Source organism: Numida meleagris, chromosome 6, assembly GCF_002078875.1.
Source record: "Numida meleagris isolate 19003 breed g44 Domestic line chromosome 6, NumMel1.0, whole genome shotgun sequence".
NCBI classification, from domain to species: Eukaryota; Metazoa; Chordata; class Aves; order Galliformes; family Numididae; genus Numida; species Numida meleagris.
In genome coordinates this window covers 34,993,413-35,021,041 of record NC_034414.1, presented here as the reverse complement: position 1 = coordinate 35,021,041, position 27,629 = coordinate 34,993,413, and the positions used below count along the sequence as shown (strand labels likewise).

The 27,629-nt window shown below is 38.5% G+C and overlaps 1 long non-coding RNA gene across 6 annotated transcripts in view; it reads right to left on the bottom strand.

Moving 5' to 3' along the window:
• LOC110400948 overlaps positions 1 to 27,629 on the bottom strand; it is a 112,724-nt gene that overhangs the window by 63,128 nt on the left and 21,967 nt on the right. For all 6 annotated transcript variants that reach the window (XR_002440171.1, XR_002440166.1, XR_002440167.1 and 3 more), the window contains exon 3: positions 17,011 to 17,087. This is a non-coding gene — a long non-coding RNA (uncharacterized LOC110400948). The remainder of the gene's footprint in view (positions 1 to 17,010; positions 17,088 to 27,629) is intronic.

Genomic DNA, 27,629 nt, shown 5'->3' with positions numbered 1-27,629 from the left:
CAGCTCAATTTGACACTAGAACTAAATACTATTTGAAAGAATTAAGTGATTATTTTCAGAACTCTGTCAATGGTAAGATATAAATCTCTATTTTAACACTGAATTTAGAAGCAGCCTTTAAAGTATTTTCTGTTAAGAAAACATTTTTTATTCCAACAAACATAATAATGAAATATGTCACTCAACTCTGTCACACTGGCTTCATGTCACCCACCTTTCAGGCTGGAGATTTTAACATCTGGAAAAATGGCTTTCTTTGAAATGTTTTTAAGAATGACTAGTGTCATGACCTCAGTACATGTCTACCAACACATGTGTAGCTGGGTCAGCAGGTGACAGACTATAACCACTTTTTGAGTGATGAATTTCATTTTCACTCTATAAACCTAGTAGCAAATCCAAAAGGAGAATCTAACCATAGTATTGGAAGAGCATTCTTTATTTTTTATGTTGAAAGATGCAGTTAGAAGTAAAGTTTACTTTGTTTGCATAATCTTGTGTTACAGTATCGGTGTCAGTAGGTAGTAAAACAAAGCACAATTATCAGTTTTTGACAGAAATAGGAAGGTTGCATTGTTTTAGCATGTAAGCAGGCAAGTATTGCTTTGTGTATTAATATCACTCAAAATTATAATGAATAAATGCATATGAATGCTTGGAAATAAAGTACACAGAGAAGAAATCACTAATGATACTTTTACGCTACGCTAGTGGATAAAAAAGGACCAACAGCATACTTGCTGATTTACAATGCATAAACACAAAGTTGTAGGTGATTTTTCTATCCAGCGTAACACACAGTCTGTGGTTTTCTCCATGCAATAATTATAATTCCATCTTAAAAGTGCATTTTTTAAAGCAGAAATCATAAGAGATTATTACAATGGAATTTTCTAGTTCATTTTTGAAGCCTGCTCTCTGACTTCACGCGTCCCTAACTGACAGAGTCTGCAGGAGCAGAGAGAATTGTCCTCAGCAGAGAAAGAAGGACTCTGGGCACTCAAGCAAATCAGACAAGTCCATATTATCAGAAGAAATCCTCCCAAGGGTGCAGAGTGAATCAGCATTGTGAGGGCATTCTACTATCTTTGAAAAATCATAGGGTTTTGAGAAGTTTCCTAATGAACAAAGAAAAGGCAAGTGTCATGCCTATTGCATGTTGGACAAGACACAAACTCTGAGTGACTACAGGCCAGTCATATAATCTCAGCTCCTGGGAAAATGATAGAGCAGATCTTCCTGCAAGTGAAGACCCGCAAAGGAAAGGTGACCAGGAACAGTCATGATGAGCTTACCAAGGGAAAATCATATGCAAACCACCTGACTGCTGTCTATGATGATTGCCTCTGTTAACAAGACCAGAGGTATTCTTTACCTTAACCTCAGCAAGACCTTCAATATGGTGTGCCATTGTAACCTTAGCATCAAATTAGAGAGAAAGGAATTTTATTCACGTGCTCTCATTTTGTTTTCCTTTTCAGTCATTCCAAACCACAAATTCATGTATAAAGCAGAAACCGTTAGTTTATTATGCATGCTTTAAACAATGAAATTGAATACTATGTATGCTACTGATTTTAATATGCTATTAGTTCATATTCTAATCTGCCTATTCAAAATGTTATTTAATGCTAAATAATTATTTAACATGAAGGCCAATGCTTGATGAACACTACTAATAACCTCTTGAGATGATTGATTTCTTCAATTCAAATTGTTTTGTTCCCTCTGGTTAGTTCTTTACATGCCATACAATTCTTGTACCAATGCCTGTCTTGACTTTCACTAATAACTCACATAAAAGCAGAATACCTAAGATCTTAAATCCAAACAAAAGAGTGAAACTACATCACAATATCTAAAAAAATCAATTATCTTGTCAACAAAAGTTTCAAATTACTCTGGTACAATCTTGCAACAGCAAAATATAGCAACAGGTTTTCATTTCTTATTTGCTTTTATCACTTAAATAATTATTTTCTACAAAATTTATGCTGAAGCCTTACTGTCTAATAAAAGTAGAATTACCACTTTCAAGATTATCCTTTTTTTTGAGTACCAAATATAGAACAATAACTAGGTAGGCACAGTATTGACAAAATATGAACATCTCTTGCCTCATAGTAATTCCTAACTTCACTTTACAACAGATCTATTCACCTTGAAATAAAACCCTGTCTGCCCAAGATTATAGCATAATCCATAATAGAACAAGGATATTAGCTCAGAGTTTTGGGATTCTATGTTAGCATTGTGACCCAATAATCAATCCTTTTCCAGAAGTTTTCTGATGGCTCAGTCTAGCCTTGCATTTACCTACAAAGAAGTTCATGTCTTTTCATTAAGCTTGCAAAGACAAAATCAAAGATACTGAGAAAGATTTGCCAGAGTGATGTTGTTATATTATACAATTTAAAGTGAATTAATGACAGTTATTATTCAAGATCTGATTTTTATGACATCTCTGTTAAAACTAACGAATAGATTTAAGAAAAATAAGAGAGGAAAGCATGATGTGGATCCTACCAGGACAGTGTTGCCAGTAATCTTTACTGAACAAGTAGAATATTTCTTACTGCTGCAATTCCCTACATATACAACACTTACAAGCAGATTAATTTATCAGCACAAGGAAGAACTGGGATGAAAAAGGTCAGTCCTTGCTCTACTGGAAGGTGGAGTTTTGAGTTGGTTTAGAAATTTTAGCATCTGCTAACTGCAAGGATAGAGACATAAACTAGTTCCGATCAGAGTTATGCCATCATGCATTTGACATATGGGCTATTCATACACTGGGATGTCCAGGACTCCCACTGACTTATCCAGCATGAATCATCAGGAAGTGCAATCAAGGGCTGAAATGTTCACGTTCTGCTTTGGATTTATTACGTTTTCTGTATTACCATGGTTTACACATGAAAACTTTATATCAGGCCGTATTTTGACCTAGGGATAAGCAGTATGCTAACATACTTAAAATCTTTAAAACACCCAGTGTGAAGAAAACACCTCGTGTGAAGAAAACTCCAAATAGCAATATCGTATGACAAAAACATCATTTTATTAGAGCTGCTATCTCATCAATGTGTATAGATGGATTATTCTGTTTGAGGTCACTGTCATCAATGATTTGTAACTGCCATACAGAGACTAGAAACTGTGAACTATGTGTTGGATGATTTCATAAACTGGCTGTTCAAATAAATAATACAAGGATTATGCTGTGCAAGAATGCCAAAGGACATAAGATATAAGTCTTAACAAGACCTTAAGAAACAAGACTCCACAGCTGTGTGGTTCTTCAGAAATATGTGATGATTTCTTGTCGAAAGGGCTTGGTCAGAATTAATGAATTTACTTGTCCTTGACAAGAAGGTTGCTGGTGAATGATTTAAACACAACAGCAAAGGACAGTCTGAATGCTAGTAATCACAATGAAGTATTTAGTTAAATTCTTAACTAAACTAACATTTATTACCCATCAGGCTCCTAGGCTGATTGGGTCATTAGCCAAGATTGCAATGTTTAATCACTCATATTTCTGCTTCTTTTCTTTACTACCTCATATGTCAGTCACAGACAGAAGTGGGATGTCTCACATTATGGAAACATGGTTGGATCTTCAGTCTTAGAGGGATATGATAATCAGCCCATGTGGTGGCTGGTTAATAGCAGTATCTATCAAGGGTCAATACCAGGGAAAATAGTTTAGTGAGTTAATTAATTGTCTGGATTAGAAAACAGAACAAGTGCTCAGCAAGCTGGGGGGAGCAATAGCCATCTTGGAGAGCAGACTGCTACTCAGAGAATGCCTGCCAGCCTAGACGAATGGTTTGTCAGCAAACTTTTGAAATTTAACCCAGGCAAATGCAATGGCCTCCATCTGAGATTAAACAGTATAACTGAATCATAGAATGGCTTTGAAAATTATAAAGGCTGGGGCTGAATGGATAAAAGGCAACTTTGCAGAAAAAAATCTGGGTGTTAGTGCGGACAACAAAATTGAACACATCAGCTGTATGACTTCTGGCAAAGATGGTCAACTACAGACTGGGATGCATCAAGGAGTGTACCCAGAAGGTTGAGGGAAATAATTATTCCTCTCTGTTGAGCTCTTATGCAACTGTATATAGAATATTATGCCTAGATTAGGGTTCTCCAGCACAAGAAAGACAGCTACATCCTGAAATGAGTCCAGTGGACAGTCACCAAAGTGACAGCGAGATGCAGAACTTGACTTACAAGTACAGGCTGTCAACTGTGTTGTGTTGTTCAGCTTGGAGAGATGGTCAAATATTAGAACAAGTTACACTGAGCAGACCATGCCTAGAATATGGGACTGACCTTGACAACCTCCAGATGTCTCTCCCAAGCAAAAATATTTAATTATTTAATAATCCTTTTTTTCTTTACATAGAACAATTGATTTTCTGACTCTCACCACACCAATAGATGTGTTTAGAATTTAGCATTCATGGTCCTGATTTATTCTACCTTTGAAGCACAAAACAGTGTTTTCTTTTATTTCTAGTTTCCAAGTTTTTCAATTATTGCCTGAATTTCAGGTACGTTATATTTTTCCCTGAATATCTGCAACAGTGAATGCTAAGTGGCAGGGTTGCCTATTGATAAAATTCACTGACACTTCACAATATAATAACAGTTCTTTGTGCCTAACCACTCTGAAACTGTTAATGTATTTGAGCAAAAATTTTACATGAATGTTCTCTGTATTAAAAGAAAAAGAAGAAGGAGAAAGGGGAAAGGGGAGAGGGAGGAGATTTCCTAAGTTTCAGCCAGAACAATAGAGCATTTTGTAAGAAAAAGGTTAAAAAAGTTTACTTCTGCTATATGTAGCTGTTGCATTACAGAACTTCTCATTTAGGAGATGGCATTTGTTGAGTAATGCTCCTTCTGCTGCCCCTAAAATATCTTCCCAAATTTGACAATGTTATATAAGACCTAAAAAAATTCATGTTGACTGGGAAATGTTGCTAGAACTAAGTTTCTAATATTTACAACTGATCTTTAGTGAACTCATAGCAGATTGGGGACATGCTGCAGATCTTTTGCAGGAAATGTTATTACTAATTGGAGGAATGGTATTAAAATATATAATAAAGACATTATTTTATTTGTGCTTTGGTGAATTACCTAAACTACAGAAATGAGAAAGATTGAGAGACAAATGCAAGATAAACTACTTGATAATAAACTTGTGGAGCTGGGGCTCAAGAGGCTTAAAGCAACTAATGAAAGTGAAAATGACTAACAAAAATCATACTCTTCAAGCAGTGAACCAAAACTAAGAAGAAAGAATAATGTAATACAGTCCAGTATTATATGTATATAATATATAAATACTGGCCTAGGAATTGGAGAATGGGGCAGAATTAAGATCCATAGGATATGGGCAGAAATATAAAACAAATACACTTTTCAGAGCCTGCAATGAAATCGAATATTCTTCTGCAAGGAAATACTAATAAAATTCTTGACTTAACTATGTCTTCCATGCCCACAATCCTTATAGACTATGACAGTCTGCTATTTCACAGTTACTTCAGTGGCTTAAGAAGCCAAGATCTTTGCAGGGAATCTCAAATTAGAGATTCAGCTTGATTCCTGGAGGTCTGATTTGCTTGAATGGTAAGCACTCAAATTTGCAATAGAAACAGTTGCACTGTAAACATTTAAGATGTCCTGCATAAAAGAACTGAAGTCAGGTTTCTCAGATTTGGGACTCTTAGTTTAAAACATACATTTCCCTTTCCTGCCTGATCATCTTGTTTTCCCACTTGTACAATGCAGAGCCTATCCTCATTGTTTTAAGGACAAAATGTATATAAATTAACTACTGCATGAAATAATCAAATAGCACACTAACGAACACCACAGAAATACGTTAAAGAATACTGTCTTTTAAGTAAACTTTGAATAATGCACAGTAAAAAAAGGCATAGGACCACACATTGAACAATGATCAGAAACAAAACCCTGAATAAGTGCTCATTAAGAAAGCATTGTCCATCCTCTGCAGGGAATGTGACAAAGGTCCTGTGAAAAAGTGTTTGTGGTGCTTTAATTAAGCAAAATATTACAATGCAAGGCATGCAAGGGGAATGATGACTAAGAATTAAGTTTCTGCAGACATCTTCAAACCAGCTCTACTGAAAGAACTGACTGCCTGAATTTGAATTTTCATATACATTAATATATTTTAGATACTTTTAAAGTAAAGGTATATTTATTTACTAGAAAATACAGGATGGAAAGATGACTTAAATAAGAAAATGTACATGTTTTGAAATACATTTTGTGTAATTGTAAATGTAGTCTGTTATTTATCTCTTAGACTAAGTAGGATTGGCAAAAAAAGCACTAAAAAGCCTTTTTTCCTAAAGTCTCTTTTTTAAGAGAGTTTTAGAGTGCCAAGAAAACCACATACTCCGTGGTTGCTTCAAGCTTAGTTTCCTGAACATCTATTTCAACTCATTTTTGTGCCCTCCTTTAAGCTGTCAACACATGACATACCTGACTTACCTCTGGGAACTTTCCATGAAATAGAACTCTTCAAATCCCCCCAAATAATTAAAAGCTCCAACTCTAATATAATCACACACACAGAGAAATAAAGCCAATAAAAAGATTAGTCTCAGCTCCTCTTGTTCTGAAAGAGAGCTGCAGACAGGGGCAAGAAATAGCACTGGTCTGCACAAAACCATCTGTTCAGCATTCACATTACTTGGCATTTATAATGTGTACACTGCTGCAGATGTGCTGACCTAGAGGTTTGTGTTTAGCACAAGGATGTGGAAAGAAAGAAAAATCTCTACATAAAAGAAATTACTTGGCAACTGGAATATTGTACGCAATACTAGATGCTTACTTGTTATCAGAATGACTGGAATGTGATTAATTTAGCAGTACTTAAAATTATAATGGAGAAAATTTACATATCCTAGTGATTTTAACACTATTGCCACATATTAAAATTTTCTTTGTTCTAATTTCTTAATAACAGAGCTTTGTTATCAATAAATTCCAGGTGCTCCACATGTTAGCTACTGTTTGATTTGCACAAATATGCCTGTTTAATCTTGAGTGCATTCTCTGATAGTTTTTAAGATTGTTCTCTATTAAACGTATGTTGTAAACACAAATTTGATCTACTAATGACCTGGGTAAATAGTTTGAAAGCCAGAAGACTGAATATTTACACTTCTAATTTTGACTGGAAGAAACATAAATGAATGTGATAACTTAGTATGATTCAAAAATGACTGATCATATATTTGAAAGGATTAAAGATAAACATGAATAAAGAGCAGTCACTGCTATGTGGTAAGGCACCTTTAATAAAAATAAAAGCATATTAACTGCAAAGCATTAGCCCACCTTAAACTCAGAAAATAATACCCCAATGAATAAATCTATCAAAATTGGGATGTATGGGATTTCTTGAAATCTCCTGCCAAGCATCTGTTACTAGCCATTACAGGAAACAGGACACTGAACCAGATGGACCATCAGTCTGTTTTGAGGGAATCAGTATCTGATTCAATACCAACACTTAAACTAAGTACACCAGCACAAAATTGTTCAGAGGACCCAAAAGCATACAAAAAAAGAAATAATTAAATTGAAGTTAAATGTATAAGTGTACACTCATCCAGAAGATATAGAAGACAGAGGGACAATTGTAAGACAACCAGAAAACGAGAAACAAAAACTTGTAAAAAGAAATTTTTAAATTAAAAAAAATGCACAAAGTACCTTTTTTTCCTCTCTTTGCTTGTTGGCACATTAATCATACCTCTAGTACGAAAGGAAGACCAAGAAAATAATTCCTTAAAAATGTCTTCTCCAAAGAAATAAAAACTCAGATTGAAGTGTAACTTGTTTACTCGGCATTGTGAGTTTTATGAGAAAATTTCCATAAATGTGAGATTCACTCATGTTAGCTATGGTCTCCACACATTTTTTTCTTATTGCAAGATGGATAGCATAAAATATGGGGTATCTACAAAAAAAAAAAACAAAACAAAACAAAACAAAAAAAAACCTTGAAAAATGTGTATTACTCTGGAGATGTAGAATCTCATACTACAGTTCACCCGTGTGCAAACAGGTTATTTCAAAGAAAAAAACACAAACCCAGGGCAGCCTGTGTTTAAACCCAAGGCAGCCTCCGTATTGGTCTTTCTGGAGGCAAGAAAGCAAAGGAAAGGAGCAGATGGAGGCAAGTCTGTGTCTGAAGCTGCAAAACCCTCTTTGCCTGCTCCACCCCTACCAGATGCCTCTGTACAATAGGTATGAAGCCCTGGATGTGGAATGCCCATCTGAGACTGGTAACAGCCCATTCAGTCCTGACATGCTAACAAAACCAAATCAGGAAAAACCCTCCCCCAAAACTTCACTGAAGAAGAGGAGATGGGTATTGGTTGTAGGTGATTCTTCCCCACAGGGAACCGAACATCCAGTATGCTGAGCAGACCCTCTTCTTAGAGAAGTCTGCTGTATTCCTGGGACTAGAGTGAAAGATGTCACCAGGAAACCATCTAGCCTGGTACGGCTGTCAGACCACAACCCCTTATTGTTTTTCCATATAGGGAGAGATGATGTGGCTACACGTGGGTCAAGGATTATCAAAAGGGATTTCAGGGCCTTGGGACTACGGCTAAAGGAATTGAATGCACAGATCATCTTCTCTGTCTTGTGTATTGCGTAAGGATATGGAAACAAATCAAAAGATCACTTCTTTAAATACCTGGCTTCGTGGCTGGTGCCGTCACCAGAACGTTGGGTCTTTTGTCAGCCAATTAGCCTATATGGTACCAGGTTTGTGGGCACTGGATGGAGTTTGCTTTCCTCAAAGAGGGAGAAGGATCCTTGGGGAAAAGCTAGCAGGACTCACTGGGAGGGCTTTAAACTAGGTCTGCAGGGGGACAGTGGGGATAGCGAGCCTTCCCATGATAAGGTGTGGAAGGCATAACTATATTAGAGGGGCAAGGTACTAGCAGGAGCCTTGAAGGACCTGCTGCCTTGACAGGTGCTGGCAACACTGCAGCACACATGAAATCCTATGATGATGAGGCAGCAACTGCTGGGGCAACAGAAGGCAGTGGGGAAAATCAAGGGAAATACCTGGAAGGAACTAAGGAGTTATCCTTTAAGGAGGTGCGAAGACAAGCTGCCCAGCTGAAGTGCTCCTACACCAATGCACTCAGCTTGGGAAACAAATAGGAGGAGCTGGAAGCTACTGTGCTGCTTGAAAACCACGATATAGTTGCTGGCACTGAAACCTGGTGGGATGATTCCCATGACTGGAGTGTGGCTACCGATGGCTACAAGCTGCACAGAAGGGACAGGTGAGGAAGGAGGGCTGGGGGGTGTTGCTATCTACACCAGGAAAGGAATAGAATATGAAGAGCTGTCCCTAAAGAACAGTTATGAGCAAGTCGAAAGCCAATGGGTGACAGAGACCAAGGCAGAAAAGGAAGCCTTGTTATCAATGTCTACTACAGGCCACCAGATCACTCAAAGCCTGTTGATGAGGCTTTGTACCTCCAGCTACAGGAGGAGTCATGATCATGAGTGCTCATCCTGCTGGGAGACTTTAACCACTGACTTTTCCATCTGATGGAAAAGTCGCACAGCAAGCTGTAGGCCATCCAGGAGGCTCCTGGAATGCATCGAGGATAACTTCCTGAGTCAAGTAATTGAAGGCCCCAGCAGGGGGCAAGCAATACCGGGCCTGCTGCTCACCAGTGCAAACGAACTGACTGGTGACATCAGGATTGGAGGCTGCCTGGTCTGTAATGACCATGCTGTGTTTGAGTTCATGCTCCAGAGGGATATGAGACAGGTAAAGAGTAAAATTAAGATGCTAACCTTTAGGAAAGCTAAATTCCAGCTCTTCAGGGAGTTAGTCAACAACGCACCCTGGGAAACTATCCTCATGGGCAAGGATGCAGAGCAGAGCTGGCAGATCTTTAAGGAGGCTTTCCTCAGGGTGCAATAGCTCTCCATCCCCAGGTGCAGCAAGTCAGGAAAGGAAGGCAAGAGACAAGCATGGTTGAACCAGGACCTGCTGGTCAAACTGAGGAGCAAGAAGCAAATGCACAGGCAACGGAAACAGGAGCAGGTACAGTGGAAATGGTATAAAGAAGCTTCTAGGCTGTGTAGGGATTGGGCCAGGAAAGCCAATGCCCAGCTAGAGCTAAACTTGACAAAGGATGCCAAGAAGTACAAGAAAGGCTTCTATAGGTTCCTCAGACAGAAAAGGAAAGTCCAGGAGGAAGTAGCCCTGCTAGTGAGTGACACGGACAAGCTGATAACAGAAAACAAGGAAAAGGCTGAGGTACTTAACAACATTCTTGCCTCAGTCTTCTCTGACTGTGGACTACCGCTACAGCCTTTTCCTCATCCACTAGTTGGTTTATCTGGTTATAGAAGAAGATGAGGTTCGCCATGGAGGGCCTGCCTTTCATGAAGTCATGCTGGCTAAGCCTGATCCTCTTGTTGTCCCATTCCCTGATACTGAGGTCAGGTTGAAGGCCTCAGCTTAAGGACAGCTCTCATGCCAAGTGGAAGAAAAAGCTCTCAGTGGGGCTTCTCACAACTGTCTGATACTGCTTTTTTCACTGAGGTTTGATTCAAGTCCATACCACCAGGTTGTATCCAGGCTGACCTTGAACACAGGCAACTAAACTTCCAAGGTGGGGAACGGGCAAGGGGAATAGATGGCAGAGTCCTTTGGTGCACTCAGAACCATAATGTTTCCATATGACTGCCTTATTCCTTTGTTTCATCAGTTCTCCGAGTACTGGTCAGCTGTTTTGGTAGCACTCTTTCCCCGTCTGTCCCCTGACCCTGTCCTAATCAACTTTATGAATCTGCCATAAGCAGAAGGGACGAATCACTAAGATTCTGGGGGCTTTATAATGTCTGATCTTCATTCTCTCTCCCCATCTTCACTGGATATGAAGAATGAAAGTTTTCTAGATGCTAAGAAAAGATGAAAAGCAGGATTTCATCAAGAGAAAAGACTCTTTGAACTTCTCCTATAGAGAATATACACATACTTGACAATTAAGGTTGGGTTCAGCTTTTAAACCATGCTCTTTCAGCTTTTCCAAAACACCTTATTACTATGAAGCATATTTCAAATGGAGCCAGCTAAATGTGTACTGTTTTTTATAGATCTATCTCAGAAATCAGTCTCTTTGAAAATAATTCAGATTAATTATATTAAAATGAAACAATTACAGAATTAGGACTTCAATAAAAATATTTATAAACTAAATTATAGCCTTGTTATTGCTTAAAGAAGTTTGGTATACTTTTAGAAGCACTGAACATTTTTTTTTTATTTACGTCCTACGGTATAAAGGCAGTATGCTTGTAATAACAAATATAGTGAGTAGACCTAGCTTCCATGACAATGGTGGCATCTGTGATTTGCATAGCACTGTGGACTGAACAGAGGCAAATGAATTTATTTATTTTTAAGCAGTTAAAAAAAAATTATGTAGATTTCACAATCTTTTTGCTACCTGACAACTACATTACACTCATCATGGATTATAATAATGAAAAACAGAAGTTGAATATATCCTGAAAGAAAGTCAACTTTTTGTATATTGTTGTTATTTCCTGTCAAGTAAATTCAAATTTCTATTGAGAAATAATAAACTTGCTGTGTTGTATGAGACTAGATAGACACAATGTAAGCGGTCCTACTTGCCTTATCCTCAGTAAAATATGGATCTAGTTCATGCACAGACTTCCTCTGGTGTCCTTTAATTGACATTTGAGTTTACATTTAACTGCCAGAAATCATCCCACTCATCGAATAAACCTGGCAATGCTGCAAAGAACTGTGACCTCAGATCCTAAGTCATACGGAAATTGCTTTGGACTGTGGCTACTCGAGTAAAAAAACAATACAGCAGAAATGACTGCTGTTCATTGACATGCACTGAGCCTTGAGAGATACTTTTGCTTGCAAATGTTTACTGAGCTATGTATCACTTTCAACAGCGAAAGAATTTCTTCTGGATATTATTTGGTCATGCTTTGTTCTCTTCTCCAGTCCTCAGAGAAACAAAATAAACAAGTCTCAGTAATTTTATGCTCTGGAAGCAACATTTTAGATCTTAAGCAAGCAAATGGTAATGGATACGAAAGTGAGCCTGTCAGAATTCTTTCATACACACCTGCTAGAAATGAGCACAACTGAGGAGAAATTAGTCATTTTAAAGCAAAGTCCTTCAGAGGAAAGAAAATAAAAGTAGTGACTGGAAAAAATCACAGAAAACATAAAATATTTCAGGGTACAAAATGGATAATATTTTTATTGTAGTAAGACTTAAGTATGCAGGTAGTATGCAGATAAGTAAGGGAAAAGTAATAAGTACTGCAGTATACATGCACATCTCCACTAACTGAAGTTAAATGTAGTGTTTTACATTCAAAATTAAGAATGTAGAACAAAAGATGTAGAGCAATAAAAGGTAGGGGAGATAAAATTCAAGGAACATATTGACTATTTGTGTATAGTAACACCTTGTACTTGGAATTTGCTACATACAGACACTGCATTACGTTCATCCAATATTAATACCTCTCTAGTGTCTCCTAAAGGGTACAGTAATATACTAATTAAAATGAGAGCTAAAACAAATCAATATTGCCAAAGAAAACATTAAAAAGTAAACTTTCTTTAATAGACCATACAATTATAAATTAGCAGAAGAATAAATTGTATGCATTGTTTTTATCAAATCTGAAAATGCTATGTGGTCTTTACGGCTACTTACATCTACTTAGTGATTAGAAGTGTTTTGTTTTTGCGATCTCCCATATTCATTATTCCCACTGTATATTATTTAATTGACTTTATGGTCTGCAGCTGTGCCTAGTCCATATTTCTAATTTTCTCCTTTCTTGAAGATACTACTGAGGGCTTCAAAATTCCATCCACAACCCAAGACAAAGAAGTCTCAAATTAGGCAAGTAATTACCATGGCTGTGGGCACAACTAGCTTTGTTTGAGCATGCACCTACTTTTTTCCCTATATTTGCCATTCTAATTCTTAGGCTATTTTACTACTTTTTGAAATTATGAGCTTGACAGTGGTCTCTCTTGACCAATACCACTTTCTTCACGCAGCGCTATTCTTTTTCAGCTAGACATAACCTTGTGAACCAGAGTTAATTGCACATGAGGTAGATCTTAAGTACACTGCTCACATTTCGAAGTTAAAGAACAGTCTTCAGAGGAAAAGCAAAATTATACTTCAGAGAAAAGAAAGTTATTGCTAATATAAACTCACAAAATCTTCATGCAGAACCTCCAGGTCATTTATTACCATACAGTGGAACATCTAAGAACTCTGCTATATTTAACTACAGACATAGATTTTGTTTCTAATGACATAGATTTAAAGCTGTACTTCATGCTTTCACCCAAAACATCCTGATGGGTTGAAATATCAGCCCATGTCAACAGGTGTGGTGAGTTGATCCAGCCAGCAGTAAAGCACCCACACAGCTGCTCATTCCAACCCCCAAAAGGACAGGGGAGAGTACAGAAAGAGCAAAAGTGAGAAAACAGGTGGGTTGAGATAAAGGCAGTTTAATATGTGAAAGAAAGAAAAAAATCAATTGATGCTAAGATAGTCACTCACTCAGCACCTCCCACAAGCAGACTAATACACAGCAGCTCTCCAAGCAATTGAGTCTTTAGGGATGAAGATGCCTTCCCTTCTTCTCCTATCCCGGTTTTTACTACTGAGCATAAAGTTCAATGCAACAAATATCCTTATGGCCACTTTGGCTCAGATGTCTGGCTGTGTCCCATCTTGCCCATTCTGAGCCTCCTCGCTGCAGGGGCAAGTTACTGCAACTCTTCAGCAATAGTCAAAACACTGATGAATTATTAACATTGTTTTAGCCAGAAATCCAAAACACAGCACCATATAGGCAGCTACAAATGAAGTTAAGTCCATTCTCACCAGACTCAGTACAGCTGGGAGATGAAATGTAGGATTATTTATTTATTTATTATTTTTATTTATTATTATGGTTTTTTATTTAATGTCACTCACACAGAAAGGTCCACATAAATGTGGCCACATTTCCTCCAGGCTGTATTACAACCTAAAGTATTCTTGGGCTGCCACAATGATTGCTAGAATGGGATGAGAGTGACGAGCAATGCAGTGAGAGAAAAGCAGATATTGTTGCAAGATGAGCGCACTCAGAAAGATTTGCTGAAATTGTTTGTTTTTTAGCAGTAGATATAACAATGTAGGAAGTAATCATTTTAGAATTTAGATGGCATTTTGTACTTAATGAGACATTCATTTATGGAATGTAATGAATTTTAAGGGCTTCTTTTTTTAGGACAAATCTTTATTTGACAAACATGAGACTGAACAACTTGTTTTTTTTTTTTAAATATTGATGTTGTCACCATTACTGCAAAACACTGAGTAAGAATTCACACACAGAAAGTGATATCTGTACATGTCAGCTGAGTATCAAAACAACTACCATGAGAAGTATCACAGTTTGTCAGGTTAAAGAGAAAGATGTAAATGAAATGGTCTCGCGGTTTGGATATAGGCCTTGGAACAAGGAAATGAATCTTAGCTGTAATCATCTCAGTTCCTTCAATTATCTCAAGAAAATCACAATTTCCCTCCTTGTTTCACTTCAACTAAAAGAGAATAACACAGCCTACTACACTGTATGGATATGCACACATTTTTTGAATGATGCTGATCCTTAGCATTGCTCTCTCTTGGCCTGCTGCTTGCAGAGCAACTAATGTAACAGCAGCAGACTGCCTAGGAGCCAAGCAAAAAGCTATTCTTAAGAGCTTTTTGGACAGTATTAAACTAATGAAAATCCTATAGAATTAACTTGCTCCTGCAAGCTACATCCTTCTGTTTTTCTTCCCATCCCATATACTCTCCAATCCTACCTCCTTCCAAGTTGGAGAGAAATGTATATATGCATATAAGCATAAGAATACTCAAATCAGTCTGAAAACATAATATATTGCAGGCCTCTCTTCTCCCATCACTCACTGCTCTACTGCAACTTCTCTTGGAATCTTCTCTTCTTGATCTCCCCACCACCATGTACTGCAAACCAGAGAAAAGCCTGGCACTATTTTTAGAGAGTGTAACTGCCATGAAAACAATTGAGTGGAGTTTATTGCTGCTGCATAAGGAAAGGAAGATTGTTTAGTTATCATACAGTTCAATAAAGAAAACAATACTTGTGTGTGTGTGTGTGTAAAGAATTTCCATGAATAGCATGAGTTAAGCTGGAAAAACAATTAAGATAAATAAATTTCTTTTACAATGATGGCAACAAATTAAATAGGCCTGTCTCTCTTAACTAATCTTTCTTTTCTTATTAGCATTAGGTGCACCTATCACCCTACTACCTCTGTTCTAAATATAGAATTGATACCTGCACAGAATGTACTCTATAATCTGCCTTGTGTCATTACTGAATTTAGCTCCTTAATTAGTGCTACTGCCTCCAAGGTTTTGCATGCACCAGATAAAATAGCATTGACTGAAAATTCACAGTAGCCTGTTAAAAATTTGATTTTTACATTCAGTATTATTTGAAATAATCTTTCCAGATGAAAAAATTGCTTTTTACATATTAGATTGTTCTTCTTTTTTTTTTTTTTTAAATTCCTATTCATTACATTTCCATTCTCTTGGCAGTCACATTGTCGTCTTTACATAAAATGGATTGCTGTAAATCCTTCTTCATTGCTAGATAGAATGACATTTTTTCCCTCTCAGTCAGTTCTGGTTCTACCTACTGTAGTCACTTCTCTAAAAGAGTATAACTCATGAAGTCATCAGAACTTGTATATAATATCTGGAAAAAAATTCACATAGCTATTTATTACCTCCACATTTGTCTACACAGCCCTGTTTTTCTACTTCTTGCTTGCATTTCATCAGCATCTTAATGACATGGTGACTTCTTTGTGTGGCTAATCTTGAAATCAAATCCTGTACAGCACTTAAAAGCATGAAAATTTTCAACTCTATCCTCACTTAGTGATAGATTTACATCTGTAGTACATTCTTTATCTGTGATGTATTTGCAAAAACAATTTTTGTCCTTTAATCTCAGTCCTAGTAAATTCTACCTTGAGCTACACGGTGGCTATTCACAGAGATAAAGCAAGCTGCATAACCATATTCTGCTTTGGACAGTACCTTCAATGAAAAAATCTTAAAATGGAAGGGAATTGGAAGAGCGGAGAGGAAGGGAAAGGAAAGTGAAGAAAAGTAAGGGGGAGGAAGAAAATAAAAGGGAAAAGAAATGTAGAGTTCAGAATTCTACCAGATGTTCTTGTTTTCATCCCATCAATTAAGCTGACATCAGAGAAAATTGTAGTGATTCACGTCAGACACACTAATAAGGGACCAAACTTTGCTTTGGACAAAATAGTTACAGGACAAAATGCAATTGTAAGGCAGCACCGATGGGCCCAACTAAGTACACTTTACCTAAGACAGACAACAACAGTAGTGAAGAGCAGGCACATCAGGAAAGCCATCAGCACAATCTAGATACCAGAAAACAACTCTGAAAATCTACAGTGCATACTGAAATCATTAGCTTACACTACTATATACTGTTTGCTTTTTGTTTCCTAAAGCTGAAATTAGCACAAATCATGGTCACCTATATGATGGCAGTACTTACAGTCTTTTGTGTATTCACACATGCAAAGTATATGACTTTCTTGTAGTGCAGCCCGGTTCATAAGCATTGCTTCTTCTACTAACAAGGGCAATCATGTTTTGCTATTGTGAATCGTCCTCTTAGAGGAGATAAATTCACAAAACAAACGTGATGGCTCTTTAGATCATATAGTTACGAAATATGGGAAGGAGAAAATTCATGTGACCCAGACACTGCAAAGAAGCCTCATGGGATTTTGGATTAAGTACTTACATAGATTTTTTGTGAGGGCATACTGGTCTGTTACATCTATTCTGTTGCTCGGCATAGATGCACAAATGTACTTAGAACTGGAAGAGAAGAATAGTCTAATATTACTTTTCATTTCAGAACATTTCCAAAGTGGACTGTATACTGAAATGCTGAGTATAGGAAACTTTAGGAAATGCTTCCACTGAGTCATCAAAGTTATTGTACTGCTTACCATATGAGCTGCAGTTGCCTATTAAGCCTACTTGCTGGATAGCCTTAGAAACCAAATTATATAGTTAATTCCATCTGTATTCCTGCAAGGTTACTCTTGAATGGTGGTTTCCAGATGCTGTGCATGATATTTGATATCATGATATTTGTTCACTGTTTACAGAGGTTCTTCGTCTGTTTCTACTTCTGGGATTTTTCAATCTTAATAGAATTGTAGTCCACTAAAACTACCACCACCAACAACAAAATCCACCCAAAAGTCCAATGGACAGGGCATCTGTAAGCCTTTGATACACTAGGATTCACTTCTCTACAGTGCTAAAGACTTCCTGCATGTCAGAACTAAATTCAATAGATGCTTTAGGTCCAGCCTTAGGCACCATGCCTCACTGCAGAATTCAGGGTTGTCAGTTCTAATTAATTCCACGACTGAAATCTTCATTACAAGAAGGCAGTACTACAATGCTATAAGAAACTTATGTTTTTCCTGAATTTTAGCCAGACCTGTGAGAAAATCTCTGAGTGTTTTCTCACCACACTTGCTTGTCCAGAAAACTTCATTGATGAAGACTGAGCATAACATGAGAATACTAAGTACCTAAATTTTAGGCTTGGATGTCTCAAGATGCCTTCTGACTGATGTTTGTCTTGCATGTCTATCATGTTCTCTTTCTAAAAAATAATGGAGATATTTTTTCCAAATAATTTTCTTTTCTTTCTATGAAGTATCCCTTGATTCATAATTAAAGCAAAAATAAGTCATGAAAGGTAGATTGACCATACAGTATGTTTGTTTAAATCCAGAGACCCTTAGATCCCCTTTTATGTCACTGGATACCAACATATTGGGTAAGAAAGTGTCTGTGCAGAAGGAGTGCATATATGTGTAGAAACTAGGCTGAAGTCTATGACATTATTTAATAGACTGTGATTATTGTAACATATGGAAGCATGAACAACATATTTAAAATGAAAATACTTCTTGATTTGAAAATATTAGTGCCACTATGTTGTATTTCTAAACCTGAACAAATGTTATATTTAGACATAAGACACAACAGGGTATGAATTATTGCACACTAGTTCACAACTAATGTGTAACTGCAAATGAAGCTAAAGGCAGAGTGCAATCAACTCATTTTCATCAGTACATTAATTCACGCATTAGAAGATCCTATTGCACTTATAAAATTTTTTTTTCAAAAGGTCACAGATTCTAAAAATAAATGGTAATATAACCACTGTCAAATTCCAAGAACCATTTACCGCTGGTCTGTTCTATATCTTTTAAAAATAATTACATATATCACAGAGAACTTGCATGTGGAAGACCCAAACCTGAACAGTTTCCTGATTTCTGCAATAAACTTGCATGTAAGCCCACTGAATATGGACTTCATGTTCATACTTGATAAACAATAATAGAGAATAGAGATATACATGTTGAATATGTTTCATCAAAGCAATGTAAATCTAGATGACATACCACACCATTTTAAACAGAAATGCTATCAGTGAAGGATGTTTCTGAATTTTCTGACAGGCATTATGGACTACCAAGCTTTCACACAGCTAGGCCTAAGGAAGATTCTGGTTTTGATTTGTTATTCAAATGTTATTTTGATTTGTTATTATTGAGATGAAATACCTTCAGACTTTTACAGGACAATGTTTAGTCAGGTCTTACACTGTATTAATTAGACACTCCAAAGCTAAATATTTTATAGTTTGAAAGTATGTTTTCAGGGAAGCTAATGCTATCCTTTGCTAGTGTTTAAGAATAGAGAGTGTGCAACTTTTCTGATTCTGGTGATGCCTACTATTTATGTATTTTTAAACAGGTTTGCAAAATACTTTCAGATTCTTATTTGCCCTTGTCATGGTTTCTGTCACAGAATAGACTAAGAATAGGTTAAGAATGAACAGTGAGGAACCTTTTACCAAAGGATAGCTGGGGATATGAGTTTCCTGGAGTTGGAGAGGCTGTCTTGTCCTTTTTTTTCTCTTTTATTGGGACTGGCAAGAAACAGAACTATGGAGAAACATTATGCATGTGTTGCATTTGGAAGTCTGTCCTAGGAAATGGTAGCTCCAAAAAATAAGAGCCTAAAGGGAGAGAAGAGTTCCAGATAAGCCCAGGGTGCATCAATGGTGAAGAACACAAAGGTGAATACATAGGTACTGTACTTGTATTTGTGAAACCAAGGTTTCTGAAGTGACATTTATTGTGATGAAGAAAACAGCTATTCTTCCAAGTATGGACACATCTCTCAGGTACAGACTAACTCACCCTGTCCTCCATTAAAGATGTTGTATGTACTACCAAATTGGCAGGAAATTCCTGAAGTATAGGCAAAATATTTTTGGTATTACACTAACGAAAATAATTGTCTTGCTGACAAGGGAATAGATATGTCAGAAGATGGCAGAGCTGTGCCACATGAGTCAAAGGGCTAAGATGCTGTCTAGGGCCCTTGGTGAGTTAATACCAGGTTTTTTCATTGATGAAAAATAATAATTAAACACTGCTTGTCAATTAATGCCAACTTAAAGAAAAGTCCTACACTTAGATTAAGTGAGGAGATTGGGTTGCTTGAAAACAGCAAGAAAGGAAGAAGAAAAGGACTATGAAGTAATGAAAGATGTAAGGTAAAAAGGGAAAATAATTAAACACACATGCACTTACGCAGAGTTGGAGCACTCATATTTCTAATTAGAATTTCAGTGCAGGAGTCCAATTTAACCTTAGGGAGTCTTTATTGTCATGTCAGTGTTGTGCACAGCACTCAATCTAATGCTGATATACTAGGTTCAATTTTCATATTGTATTTAACAGAATGCTATTCTTTATATGTGCAACAAATATTTCACTTTTAAGGGCAATATAGTGGATATCTATAATATCTGTTTGTGAGAAGTGCTGTTTACTGGGAGCATGACAACTGATCACCAGAAAACTGATAACCTGAAAAGTTAATTACTTTTTCTTATACTGACTCCATTCATGAACAGAGGGTTCCCATATTGCTTTGATTGACAGAGATCTCATATTTCTGAGATATTATGCTGTATTGGCATTACCTCAGAGGCAAGCGTTTATGAATATATAACATAACCAGCAGAAAGAAGGTGCAAAAATGCTCAAGCATTTAACAGGTGAAAAATGTACTGAAGTGGAATAGTCACAACAGTACTAGAATAACTGTGCTCCACGGCATATTTCAACCTCTGATGAAATCTGTGAATTTCAAGAGTTGTTTTCCTTATTTTGAGTCTTTTCTGCCTAAACAGATTGAAAAAGCAGTCAGGAGAGCAGGAAGTTAATGAGACAAACTAAATGGGTCTGAAAAACACTCTATTGCATAAAATACATCTTTAGAAGTTTATATAACTTTTATTAACTGTTTTAGATCTGTCAGAGATCTGTTTCTCATTCCTAAAGCCCACTTTCTTAAAAATACTTGAGAGGAGCTGAAAAATTCTAAACATAACTGAAAATGTATATTTAACAAATATTTGGGTTTTATCTCAATTTAGATTAACAACATGTTTACTCCCTCCTGTGTAGCCTGATTTATCATATTACTTTTGAGCAAAACATATTCTAGTTACTTCAACCACCTAGACAAATTTTAGTCAAGTTTCACAGGTGGCAGGTAGGTAGATGCTGGAAGGGTTAATTTTGTGTTCCTCCACCAACAGTGCTCAATGGGGCATATGTGCTTCTGGTCATGTGATGCAATTACAGCTGACAGCCTGCTCTATTCTGTGAACAGCTGGGTCTGATCCTCAGATTAATGTACTTAAAACAGTAAAATCTTTGTAAAATGTAATGATCAAGAATGACAACACTTTCTAGAATATATCCCATATTCCTGCTGACCAGTTCCTTTCATGGGAAATTACTGGCATAGGCTCAAACAAAATAGAGCAAAGGAACTAGTGAAATACTTATTACCTGTGTATTTCATAAAAATATTTGGTTTGCAGTTTCAAATGTCTTTTTTCCAATATGAATTTTTAAAATTACCCTTCCTTAAATCCCTGGAATGTTTACACAGTTCTTGCACACTAACATCTGCTAAGCTTCTTTTACTTAAGAGGAATAATTCATGACTCTTGAGTTTGCACACGTTTCCCATATGTCTAAAAAATCATATGCTCTCACTCCTTTCTTGTCAGAGATTTTCATTCTCCCATACATTTATCAACTGCAAACGTACTTTATTTTCACAAGTTTTTCACCAACTGCTTTACATTTTGAATCCCTATACATTTACAAGAGTGTTCCCATGGAAACCAGAAAGTAATTCTCTCTACAATTTTCCTGGCAAATGAGTACATGTAAAAATGCATTTAATAATTTTAGCAGAAACTTTCAGTGATTTAGTTGTAGTTCAGATTTCTAAGACTGTATTTTGAGTCCTGTGTCAGGGAATTCTTGAAAAAGACAGGGAGCTCTACTAACACTCTTAAAGATTCAGATGCTAGCGTGGATACTCCTATGGACTCAGTGTAGCTATGTCATGACTTTTCTACCCATTACATGGTATGTCATATCACTTCTTTTTTTCTGGACTTCAAGTTCAATGCACTCAGGAAGTTACATATGTCTTTTCTCTGATATTTTTCTTCTGCTATTTATTCACAGGGAAATATCGGGCAAGCAGGCCTATATGCACGCATATGGATAAAAATCGTAGTGTAATTTAATTTTTCCTGTCAATGGCCAGTACCAGTCTTCTTTCCTCTCCAAAAGTGGTAGATCCTGTTATTCTTCATGTCTTCTCTCCTCAGTGGATTATTTTCATATGAGAAGGACAACATTACTAGTTTTTTGCCAAATCAGAATATGAATACAAGTACTGTCCCAATAACTAAAAGCAGCAATCACTTTTCAAATCTTTTCATTATTGGATCATAAATAAGAGGACTATGACTATTAACACAGTGAGTCACTGGCACTAACCTAGGTCATTGCCAGTGTGTGCAAATCTAATTTGCATGAAATTGTCAATAGAATAGACCACCTTTTTCCTTCTCAGCATCTTGTGTTGTTTTATATTCTTACAACGCAACATGCTAGCTGAATATAAGAATGACATTATCATAGGAAATGAATGCTCAGTTTAGAGAACAGAAGCATCATATTCTAGCTGCAGTTGGGCACTGTCCTAGAATCATAGAATTGCAAATGTTGGAAAATATCATTAAGATTGTCTAGTCCAACTGTTAACCCATCACCACCAGACCCACTAAACCATGACCATAACTGCTACATCAACAGGTTTCTTGAAAACCTCCAGGGACAGTGACTCCACCAACTCTCTGGGAAGCCTGTTCCAATGCATTTCCACTCCTGAGAAGAAATTTTTCCTAATATCCAATCTGAACCTCCCAGGGCACAACTTAAGACCATTAACTCTTACTTGTGAAGTCTCCCCTGAGCCTTCTCTTCTCCAGACTGAACAATTCCAGTTCCCTCAGCCATTCCTCATAAGACTTGTATTCCACATCCATCACCAGCTTCATTGCACTTCTCTGGCAAGCTTCAGAGCCTCAATGTTTTTCTTGTAATGAGGGGCCAAAAACTGAACACAGAACTCAAGGTGCAGCCTCACCAGTGCCTAGAACAGGGAGACAGTTACCTCCCTAGTCCTGCTGACTAGACAATTTCTAATACAAGCCAAGATGCCATTGACTTTCTTGGCCACCTGGGCACACTGCTGGCTCACCTTCAGCCTGCTGTTGACTAATGTCCCCAGATGCTTCTCTTCTGCAGAGCTTTGCAGCCACTCCGCTCCAAGTCTGTAGCATTGCACTGGCTTGTTGTGACCAAAGTGCAGACGCAGCACTCAGTCTTGTTGAAGCTCATACAACTGGCCTCAGCCCATTGCTGCTGCCTGTTCAGATACCTCTGTAGAGCCTTCTTACCCTCAGGCAAGTTAACAGTTCCCCTCAACTTGGTGTCATCTACAAACTTACTGAGGGTGCACTCAATCTCCTTGTCCAGATCATCAATAAAGATATTGAACAGGATCAGCACCAACGCAGACCCCAGAGGAATACCTCTCATGACCAGTTACCAGCTGGAATTGTCTCCATTAAATCCTGTTGAAACTAACCCTGTTACTACCTCCTTTAAATGGGACTTAGTTTCATAGGATGTGGAAAAGACTGGGATACTGAATGCTTTCTTCACCTCAATCTTACCTAGCAAGACTGACTTTCAGAGTGGAGGAAATCAAATGTCATTCATGTCTTCAAAAAAGACAGGAAGGAGAACAAAGGGAACTTAGGGCCAGACATTCTTACCTCAATCCCTGAGCTGATGGAGCTACTATTCCTAGAAATCATTTCCAGGTATGTGAATGTCAAGAAGGTGATTGTTAGCAGTCAGCACGTATTCACAAAAGGAAAGTCATGTTGATCAGCCTGATGACTCTGATGAAATGACTGGCTTGGAAGATGAGGGGAAAGCAGGGGATATTGTCTGCCTAAATTTCAGTAAGGCTCTCAACACTGTCTGCTGTAAGATCCTTACAGTGAAACTGATCAGTTATGGGCTTGAGCAAACATTGAGATGGGCTGAAAACTGACCAAATAGCCAGGCCCAGTGAACAATGGCACAAAGTCTAGTTAGAGATCAGTAACCAGCAGGGTACCCTGGTTTTCAATATTTGCAGCAGTGTTGTTTAACAACCCAATTAATTATGAGGGCTGTTGCATTAGGCGAATAACGGAGCACTCGGGTTGTAACGTGGAAGGCCCTTCCCCATATGCTTGCTATTGGTTGACCTACTTTATTTGAACCCGTGTCGTAAGATGGGGAGGCTGTACTTCTTTGTTTTCATAACAAGGAGTATGACCACTCTATATATGGCTTTTCGGAAGTGAGTGGACAAAGCGGGATATTCAATATGATTGGCCAGAAGCCCGCGTGAGCTTCTGGACCAGTCTAGTAAAAGATAAGAAATACTATATAGTTCTGTAGCTTTTACCAATAAACGCCATTTTGCTGCTCATCATACTGATGTGCTTTGTGCAGTAGCTGGCCAGGACTGGGTATTGGTTCTCTGCGTGCAAGGGTAATACGAAAAGGGTCGCTGGAGTTCGGTAACAGAGGGCAGACTTTTCCTTCAGCAAGTTTGCTGATGACACAGAACTGGAAGAAGTGGCGGTCCAGCAAACAAGGAAAAGGCTGAGGTACTTAACATTTTTGCCTCAGTCTTCTCTGATAACTGCTTGTCACACAGCCCTCAAATGTTTGGTGTGGTAGGAGGGGATTGGGGAAACAACATCCCTCTCACTGTAAGCAAAGATCAGGTTCATGACCACCTGAGGAACCTGAACATCCACAAGTCTATGGGTCCCAATGAGGTCCATCCCAGAGTCCTGATGGAATTGGCTGACGTACTTGCCAAGCCATTCTCTATGATATTTGAGAAGTCGTGGCAATCAGGTGAAGTCCCTGGTGACTGGAAAAAAGGAAACATTACACCCATTTTTAAGAAGGGTAAAAAGGATGAGCCTGGGAATTACCGACCTGTCAGTCTCACCTTGTGCTGGGAAAGATCATGGAAAAGATTCTCCTGGAAGCTACGCTAAGTCACTTGGAAGACAGAGAGGTTATACGGGAGAATCAGCATGGCTTCACCAAGGGCAAATCCTATTTGACCAACCTGGTGTTGCTGCATTGATGGACAAGGGAAGAACCGCTGATGTCATTTATCTTGACATCAGTAAGGCCTTTGACATGGTACCACACAACATTCTTCTCTCCAAATTGGAAAGATACGGATTTGATGGGACTAATGTTCAATGGATGAAGAACTGGCTGCAGGATCAAGTCTAGAGAGCAGTGGTCAATGGCTCAGTGTCTGGATGGAGATCATTGATGAGTGGTGTCCCACAGGGGTCAGTGCTGGCACCGATACTCTTTAATATCTTCACCAGTGACATCGACTGTGGAGTCGAGTGCACCCTCAGCAAGTTTGCTGATGACATCAAGCTGTGGGGTGCAGTCGACCCACCAGAGGGACGGGATTCCATTCAGAGGGACCTAGACAGGCTTGAGCAGTGGGCACAGGTGAACCTCATGTGGTTCAACAAATCCAAATGCTAGATCTTGCATCTGGGTCAAGGCAATGCTCATTACCAATACAGGCTGGAGGATGAAAGGATTAAGTGCAGTCCTGCTGAAAAAGACCTGAGGGTACTGGTGGATGGGAAGCTGGACATGAGGCAGCAATGTGCCCTCGCAGCCCAGAAAGTCAACCTTATCCTGGGCTGCATCAAAAGAAGCTTGGCCAGTTGGTCGAGGGAGGTGATCCTGCCCCTCTACTCTGCACTAAGACATCACCTGGAGTACTGTGTCCTGATGTGTAGTCCTCAGTACAGGAAAGACATAGACCTGTTGGAGTGCATCCAGAGGAGTGCCACAAAAATGATCCAAGGGATGGAACATCTCTCCTACAAGGACAGGCTGAGAGAGCTGGGGCTGTTCAGCCTGGACAAGAGAAGGCTCTGAGCTGATCTGATAGCGGCCTTTCAATATCCAAAGGGGAGCTACAGGAAAGAGGACCTTCTTTAGCAGGGTCTGTGGTTATAGAACAAGGGGAAATGGCTTCAAGATTAAAGGAAGTAGATTTAGGTTGGATACGAAGAAAAAATCTTCTACAGTGAGGGTGGTTAGACTCTGGAACAATTTGCCCAGAGATGTGGTTGATGCCCCATCCCTGGAGACTTTCAAGGTGAGGCTGGATCAGGCTCTGGGCAACGTGATCCAGCTGTGAATGTCTCTGTTCATTGCAGGGGAGTTGGACTAGACTACCTTTGAAGATCGCTTCCAACTCTAAGGATTCTATGATTCTCTGATTCTCTGATTCTATATGCTAGAGGGTTTTGCTGCTATCTAAAGGAACCTTGACAGGTTGGAGAAATGGACTGATAAGTACCATGTGAAGTTCAATAGGGGGCAATGTCTTGCACCTGGCAAGTAAAAAGCTCACGTGCTCATGCTGGGGTCCCAACATCTGCAAGGTAGCTTTGCTGAAAAGGATCTGGGGGTCACAGTGGACAGACAGCAAGTTGATCATAAGCTAGTAATGTGCCCTTGCTGCAAATAAGGCTAATGGCATCCTTGGCCTGCATTAGAAGTGACCCCAGCAAGTTGAGAGAGATGATCCTTCCCTTCTACTCAACACTGATAAGGCCACACCTGGAGTTCCATGTCTGGCTCTGAGCTCTTCAGTACAAAAGAGATACAGACCTATTAGAGAGACTCCAATTGTTGTGGTTTAACCCAGCATGCAGCTAAGCATAATACGGCCTTTTGCTCAACCTCCCCCCTCACCCTAGTGGAACGAGGGGAGAGAACTGAAAGAAGAAGAAGAACTCATGGGTTAAGAGGGAAACTTACTAAGACAGAAAAGGGAGAGAAATAACTGTCACGATAATAATATATACATAAAACAAGTGATGCATAAGCAATTGCTCCCACTCGCTCACTGATGCCCAGTCACTCTCCCAGCAGTGGCAGCCCTCCTTTGGACAACTCCTGTCATATTTACAGTTTTTTTCACATGAGGTCATATGATATGGAGTATCCCCTTGGCCAGATTAGTTCAGCTGTCCTGGTTCTGTCTCCTCCCGGCTCCTTGTGCCCTACCCAGCCCCCCTGCTGGCAGAACAGCCAGTTCAGTGAGAACAGTTTTCTCGAAACTGAGAAAACAGAAACATCTTGGATCTACAGCACTGCTCAGCAATAACTAGAAACACTGATGTGTTATCAATATTGCTTTTCTCTTAAAATCAAAATATAACATCATACCAGACACTATGAAGAAAAACAATTCTGTCCCAGCTGAAACTAATATACCCATGAAAGCCTACTAAGGAGATTTAGGGACTAAAGCAACTGTCCCCTGAGGAAAAGCTGAGAAAACTTGGAATGTTTAGCTTGGAGAAGGTTCAGGGTGGATCTTATCAATGTATATAACTACCTGAAGGGAGGATGTGAAGAAGATGGATCCAGGCTTTATTCAATGGTGCCTACTGCCAGGACAAGAGGCAATGGGCACAAAGTGAAATATGGGAGGTTCTGCCGAAACATCAGGAAACATCTTTTTTTTAATTGTGAGGGTTACCAAGCACTGGCATGAGGTGTCCAGAGAGGCTGTGGAGTCTCTCTCCTTGAAGATCTTCAAAAGTTGCCTGTACATGGTCCTGGGCAACCTGCTCTATGTGGCTTGGGTTAAGCAGTGGAGGTTGGACCAGATGACTTCCAGAGGCCCTTTCTAACCTCAGCCATACTGTGAATCTGTGATTCTCTGATCTATCAGCTAAAACAATTGCTCTAACCTGCCAATGAACATCTCTGACTGTAGAAACAATTTACTCCATAAATG